We start from the raw sequence: 8027 nt of genomic DNA, 5'->3' as shown, positions 1-8027 counted from the left end.
TTCCCACCTTCTCAATAGCTGTGTTGATATAGGTATTCACAGTAAGACCCTTTGCTCTTGGTTGTTTTTTTGGTTTGTTTTTTTTCCTGATGCTGGCCTGCCTCATTTTTTCCAATATCATTTCAGGCCATCCTCCTTTCCTTGTCCTTAGACTTTCTATGGGATCCTCTCCTTTTCTCTCCATTTGATCCAAAGAGTTCAGCCATTTTCTGAGCCTGCTCATTTGAGTTTTTGCTGACTTTTGGATTTGTACCACAAACCCTGGCCTCTTATTCCCAGTTCTGTATGTTCAGATGCCTTCAGAATCGATTTGGGTGTCCTCAAGTGTAATGTATCTGAACCTAAATCTTCCTAGTGAACTGAATCTCTTTAAATGATCCTATTTTTGACTATCAGTTACTGATGCTGACAAAATGACACACTCCAGGCTGTGACTCACCTCCCATTAGTTGGTCTGCTGTTCAATTTTTTTGTGTCCTCAGAAAAATGAACAGTGTTAACTGATTGTGCATCTACAGAATTAAAGAAGTAGTCTTTTACTTCCAAATTTCTTTGCCTGACTTCCTGACTTCCTTCCTTCCTTCCTTCCTTCCTTCCTTCCTTCCTTCCTTCCTTCCAGAGAAAGCTTTTGGGAATGGAGTTGTTGAAAATCAAAAAATTACTAAATTTCAAATTATTGAGGATAGTTATGAGGAATACTGAACAACTTTAGTTGCTAGTGAATGCACTACTTAGAACCTTGCAAATTCAAAAACATATTGTCTAGTATACTGTAGTTCAGTTTTTAAAAAATATTTTAATATTTATTCATGAGAGACACAAAGAGAGGCAGAGACCCAGGCAGAGGGAGAAGCAGGCTCCCTGCAGGGAGCCTGGTGTGGGACTCGATCCCAGGACCCCGGGGTCATGCCCTGAGCCAAAGGCAGACACTCAACCTCTGAGCACCCCCAGATGCCCCTGTAGTTCATTTTTTTAAAATTTGTATTTACACACTTTATAATAAAATTACCAAAACAGTTTCACCTTCTGTTTATCTGTTATGAATGAACAGTAGACATTTTTTCATGGAGGTCAGAGTAAAATTTCATGAATATAGATTCATGTTTGTTGCCTTTCAGTATATATATATAACTCCTTAATGGTACATATTTAATGATAAGTGAGCTGATGATAGGCTGTCACATAATGTATATATATATTTACATATAGGCAAACATTGTGTCCACAAAAAGGAAATAAAGCACATTCTTTCAAATAAAGAGTAATTCACAATTTAACCAAGAAATTAAAAGTGACCCCAGAAATACTGCTGTAAGATTAATGTCTCCCGGGGATCCCTGGGTGTGCCGCCTTCAGCCCAGGGTGTGATCCTGGAGTCCCGGGATCAAGTTCTACGTCGGGCTCCCTGAATGGAGCCTGCTTCTCCCTCTGCCTGTGTCTCTGCCCCCCCCCCCCCGTGTCTCTCATGAAGAAATAAATAAAATCTTAAAAAAAAAAAAAAAAGATTAGTGTCTTCCATTCAGAACCATACCCGGTGAGAACTGTTAACAGTCTCCCTGAAAGTAGAGTTTTAAGTAGGGGTAGGTGATGGGGTTAAGACCGCAGATGGGAAATGCTGATTTGGATGAAGAACCAAAGAGGTGTTCCTGGACTCTGGGCGGAGAGTCTTGGAATTAGCGAACTGGGCAGTGTTGGTGTCTGAAGTGACATCCCCCTTCTGCTTGCTGGTGACAGAGGCAGGGCTCTGTTTGACGTTAGCCACAGCAGACACCAGAGAACACCAGGGGTTCTGATAGCTTCAGGCATGGCTGGATCTAGGTTCTCGGTGTTACCACTGAGCACTGCCTCCATCCTTTGGTTCTCTCCCTTTGCTCTCCACTAGATTGCTTTTACTGTCTGCTAGTCTTGCCCCGGGTTATGGCAGAGGGACTTGAGCAGCTCCAGGCTCACAGCCTGGCAAATGTAACTCCTACAGAAAAGGGTCTCTTCTGAGTTCCAGCAAAAGTCCCAGGATTACCTGTGATTGGTTGGAGTCAAGTGACATGTCCACAGGTGGACAGGCCTGGACCACCTGCCACCACTGAAGCCAGGGAATGGGATCCTGGCCTCAAAAGGAAAAGAGTCATTCTGTGACTAGAGGATATGCAACCACCTGGGGTGGAAGGAGAAAAAACAAGGAAGGGGACATGAGGATAAGAAAAGAATATGCATAAACCCATTCTTATTTCAAGTTTTGGTTGAGATTCATCCTGGCAAACTAACAGCAAAATATTTTCCTGCCAAAAAACTTAGATGGCTTTAGTTCAGAGTTTCTCAACTTAAAAAAAAAAAAAATCATTCAAAAAAAAAAAAAAGGTATCATTACACTCAAGAGTCTTTTTGGACATGTTTTTGCCCTAATCACCTGCCCATCAGATTTTAATCCCACAGATGTGCTGTATATGGCCATTTACTATATGTGTGTCTGTGCTTTATACATAAGAACAGGTATAAAGTTTACTCTTTTTATCTAATGCAGGGTTAAGAATCACAAAATAAAATTTTAAGTCAAAATATCAGTAAACTTGAAAATCAGGGACACGTGGCTGTCTTGGTCAACAGAGCATGCGGGGTTGATATTGGGGTTGTGAGTTTGAGCCCCATGTTGGGTGTAGAAATTACTTACAAATAAAATCTTAAAAATCCAAGCTATTACTATTTAACTTTATAACTGTATTTGCTGAGTAACTTTTTTTTAAAAGATTTTATCCATTTGAGAGAGAGAGACTGAGAGAACATGAACAGGGAGGAGACGGAGAAGCAGGCTCCCCAATCCCAGGACCTCGGGACCGTGCCTGGAGCGGAAGGCACTCAGCTGACTGAGCCACCCACATGCCCCTGCTGATTAATTTTTAATACAGTTTATTTACTTATATACTGTAATGTATCAAATTATATATACACAGTAGCCATTTTAGAAGTATATAATACTTCATTCAAAATCGTAGCTTTTTCAGCAAAAGAGAAACAATTGAAGAAAATTAGATTTCCTAAGTATTTAACTTTTGTGTGATATGAGAAGATGGCTTTTGTTTGTTGGTTTGTTTATTTATCTATTTTTAAAGACATCGTTTATTCATAAGAGAGAGAGAGAGAGGCAGAGACCCAGGCAGAGGGAGAAGCAGGCTCCCTGCAGGGGAACCCAATGTGGGACTTGATCCCGGGACCCCGGGGTCATGACCTAAACTGAAGGCAGCTGCTCAACTGCTGAGCCCCCAGGTGCCCCGAGTCCCTAGAGTGCATATGCGTAGTACTGAGACTGAGCACGTGAAGTTTACATCTAAGCTTTGTCCTAAAGGGAGGCTGTGTCCCTCCTTTGTGCATCTCCCGTTGTAAGGAGAGAATGGAGAGAATTGAAGATCAAAAGGGCCATCTCAGGAACTCTTATATAATTATTTTTTTTATTGACTTCTTAAAAAAAATATACTTGCACCTGAGATCTCATCACTTACTGGTGTCAGTGTACACTGGAAATTATAGATATTATTGGAATAACAATCGTGTAGAAATGCAAAAATATGGTTCTTTTCAAGCCCATAATATTTTATCATTATGGCCATATTCCCATATGTTAACAATGTGACATCAAACACTGAGTCCATCAACAGTATAATTTTTGGGGGGAAAAGAAAAGACCTTTCTACTGATACTCCCTATAATGAAGGCAACGGAGTGTTTTAGACTTGAATTATTTGGATGTTTAGCCCAATCCTACTGACAGAGAATAGACGTGGCTTATGAGTGTTAATTCATACCATTTGGAGGTTGAAACAGTTATAAAGCTGCTTTGGAATGTCCTAAATTGTGCCTAAGAGACCTGTTTTTGACAGATGTATTCATGTAGTCCAGTCAATTGGCATATGGAATTTTTATGTACAAGCTATGCGCGCTTCAGCATGAAACATCTATGAGTGCCTCCCCGGCATCGAGCCGCAGACGGGACACACAGCACTCACGGAGGCAGGCTTAGCAGTGGCCTTGCGGAGTCTGGCTTTGCTTAGTTACCTAGGTCACTTAACCGTCCCCCTGCCCCCCCCCCCCCCCCCCCCCCGCTGCCCCGCACCCAACACACACACATGCACCAGAGGACAAGCCCTCCCTCCTGGGACCTAGGAATTGTCTCCCAATTGCTTGACTGAAAATTCCCCTTCTTTCCTTCCCCTTCCTTGGCCCAGATCCCCCACCTCCTCTGTCTTCCCACTCCTTCCAGCTGGTCTAGGGTGAGGTCTGGAGGCTGAGGTAGGGGAGGATGCTCCCCCACAGCTGTTGTCAGCTCCCACCCATCCCTAGTGTTAGTCTTGGCAGCATCCGGCCCATTCCACCCCACCCCCCCACGTTAACCCCAAAGTCCTCCTCTCTGTAAGTCTCAGCTGCAGTAGTGAAATGCCCCGATGCAAGGGCTGCAGATTAATCTTCTTCTGTCCCAGTTATTCTTTCTTTCTTTCTTTCTTTCTTTCTTTCTTTCTTTCTTTCTTTCTTTCTTCTTTCTTTCTTTCTTCTGTTTAGAAAGGGAGAGATAGAAAGAGTGGGGGGAGGGCAGAGGGATAGAGAGATAAGGAATCTCAAGCAGGCTCCATACCCAGCACAGAACCTGACACAGGGCTGGATCTCACATCATAAGGCCATGACTTGAGCTGAAAACAAGAGTTGGATACTTAACCAAATGAGCCACCCAGGTGCCCCCACCCTCTTTTTTTTTTTTTTTTTAAATAAGCTTTATGTGGGGCTTGAACTCAGGACCTCAGGATCAAGAGGCACATGCTCTATGGACTGAGCCAGCTGGTTTACAGGAAAACTGGGGATGGAGGAAATGTCTTTCCTTTGTAGTATCTCTATGAAATAGCATGAGGGGCACTAAGAGTGAAGACTTTTTGCCTTTTCAGTCCCAACCACTTTCTCTATTGCTAGTAAGAGTACAGACCCTTTACATAAACAAATAAAGACAAAACCAAAAAGAACACGTGTGTTTTTTTCTTTTTCTTTTTTTTAAATAATTTATTTATTTATTTATTCATGAGAGACATGGAGAGAGAGAGGCAGAGAAATACACAGAGGGAGAAGCAGGCTCCATGCAGGGGCCTGATATGGGACTTGATCCCGGTTCTCTGGGATCACACCCTGAGCCGAAGGCAGACCCTCAACCACTGAGCCACCTGGGCATCCCATGTATATGTCTTTTTAAAAGGTACATCTGCAGAGGTAAAAAGCTAAGTCTGAATTCTGTCCGTCAGTTGCCCAGAGAAGGAGAGAGATTCGGAAGTTCAGAAGCTACCAATGTGACAGTGAAAAAGGAAGTGGGTTGGAATGACTGGGGATTTAGCCAGGGAGCCTTGGGAGGTAAATTAGCAGGAGACTCTGGCAGCTACAACTCCTTGAACCTTGTCCCACAGAGGCTCATTTCCCCTCTTCTTTGGCTTCCATCTAGATCTTCACCCCAGTGTTGTCCTAGCCCTCTTTCCTCTCCACCCCAATCCCATTTTTTGGATGGAAAAGTATAAAGAAAGGAAGGGGATCCCCCATTTCCTTACAGTGGTGAGGGTGAAGAAGAGAGGAGAGGAGGTATAATGAAGTTCGGGATAGTGCTACTAGAACCTCCTTAAGCACACAGATTGGGTTTACCCAGTAGGCCACAGACATACTACAAAAGAACTGACCTAGGGACCTGGTGGCTAGCGGTTTAGCGCCGCCTTCAGCCCAGGGTGTGATCCTGGAGACCCGGATCCAGTCCCATGTCGGGCTCCCTGCATGGAGCCTGCTTCTCTCTCTGTCTGTGTCTCTGCCTCTCTCTGGGTCTCTCTCTCTCTCTCTCTGAACAAATAAATAAATAAAAATATTAAAAAAAAACTGACCTAGGAATCTGAAACTTTGCTTATAGGCTTGGCTCTGTCACGTGGCACTTTGGACAAATCACTTAATGTGCTAGCTTTGCAAAACATCCATTTATACATCTTTAAAGTAGAAATGATGGCCTCTGCTCCCCTCACAAGACTATCGGGGATTCTGGATTATATAAACAGGCAAATCATGCTTTGAAAGCTACAACATTTCATTTCTAATAAAGCTGGTACCTTATACCAGGGAGCAAAGTGTGCATAGAGGGTCCCTGCCTTATGCTGGCTTGAGCTGTATAACAGGTGGGCGTCCTCACCACTGCCAGTTTGTGAGATGTAATCCCGGAGGAAGTTTTAGCATGGGGTAGGGAAACTGAAAATGTAGACCCCGCTGGACAGTGCTAAGATGGAATGTAGACTTTTAAGACCCCCAAGACATATCTTTGGAATCTTAGCATCCCAATGTTGCATAGGAAGCGTGGACCCTTCCCCAGGCCCCTTAAGAGGCCTGGTGGTGTAGCACTGGCCATCCCTTGCTATTTGCATTTCCACTGCTTCCCCCAGGAGATAGATGTATCAAAGCCTTCTTGGACTTTACCCTTACAGTTCTCCCCCACAGCAGAAATCATGATTTCTTACCCCAAGTCATTTGCTTTAATTTTCCTACATGTGATTTTAAGCCTCTTGAATGCAAGGACTTTGTCAATTTTTTAAAAAAATTTTTTTTATTGCCATCGCTTACCACAGAACCAGGTTAACTGTAGACACAGGTAATGATTATTAAATAATGGAAAGAATAGCTTCTAGAAAAGTAAGTGAAAAAGTCAGGCTTTGGCAAAATATTTCCAAGAGTAAGTTGGAGGAAAAAATTTTAATAGTAGCCTAGACTTTTTTTTTAGTGTTAATGAGAGATTGAAGGGCGCCTGGGTGGCAAAGTTGGTTAAACATTGGACTCTTGATTTCAGCTCGGGTCTTGATGTCAGGGTTGTGAGTTCAAGCCCCATGTTGGACTCCACACTACACATGGAGCCATAAGCTTGAAGTAGCTCTACTTGATATTAAACCATAGTATAAAGTTACAGAAATTAAACCAATGTCCTACAGGCACAAGAATAGATCAATGGAGGGGTGCCTGGGTGGCGCAGTCCGTTAAGCATCTGACTCTTGGTTTCAATTCAGGTCATGATCTCAGGGTTGTGAAATCCAGCCCCGCCTCTGGCCCCTCGCTTAGCGCAGAGTCAGCTTGAGACCCGCCCCCCGCCCCCAATCCCTGTCTTCCCCTGCAGCTCCTGCACGTGCGCTCTCTCTCAAATAAATAAATAAATAAATTTAAAAATATATTTTAAAAAAGAGAATACATCAATGGAAAGACTAGAGAGTCCAGAAAGAAAATTTAGTGTTTAATAAAGATGATCCCTTAAATCGTTGAGGAAAGTATGTACATGTGGTCCGAGAGCGTGATGGAGTGACTTAGCGATTTTTTTTCCACGTTAGAAGGTGCAAAAGTAATAGCATTCAGTAGAAACTGTACTTTGAAAAAAAAAAAAAGGAACTGTACTTTGAATTTTAAATAATGGTCTTTTCTCAGCTGGTGATACACAGTACAGCACTGTCTTCTGGTGCTGGGCAGTAGCAGGGAACTGTGGTTCCCAGTCAGGTCCCAGGCCTCAAGGGTAAGCAGCTCACACACCAACAACCATTCTGGTTTTCAGTCTCAGTATTTAACAGATAATGTGAGATACTCCACACCTGATTACAAAGCCGGCTTTGTGTTAGGTGCTCTGCCCAACTGTAGGCTAATTGTGAGTGTTCTGAGCTTGTTTAAAGTAGGCTAGGCTAGTCTAAGTGATGATGTTCCACAGGTTAGGTGTGTTTAGTGTTGATTTAGGATATTTTCAACTACGGTGAAATTGTAACTGGGACATAACGTCATTGGAAGTTGAAGAAGATCTCTATTATTCAATAATGGCGTTAGAACAAACTGGCTATTTATTTGAAGGAGAGCGTTGACTCTTGATTCTTTTCGCATACCTTACAAGTTTCAGATGGATTTAATGTAAAAAGTGAGACGTAAAAATTATATATAATTAAACATAAAGGGCAGCCCGGGTGGCTCAGCAGTTTAGCGCTGCCTTCGGCCAGGGCGTGACCCTGGAG

This window comes from Canis aureus, chromosome 5, assembly GCF_053574225.1.
Source record: "Canis aureus isolate CA01 chromosome 5, VMU_Caureus_v.1.0, whole genome shotgun sequence".
Taxonomy (NCBI): domain Eukaryota; kingdom Metazoa; phylum Chordata; class Mammalia; order Carnivora; family Canidae; genus Canis; species Canis aureus.
This window is presented reverse-complemented; position numbering follows the sequence as displayed.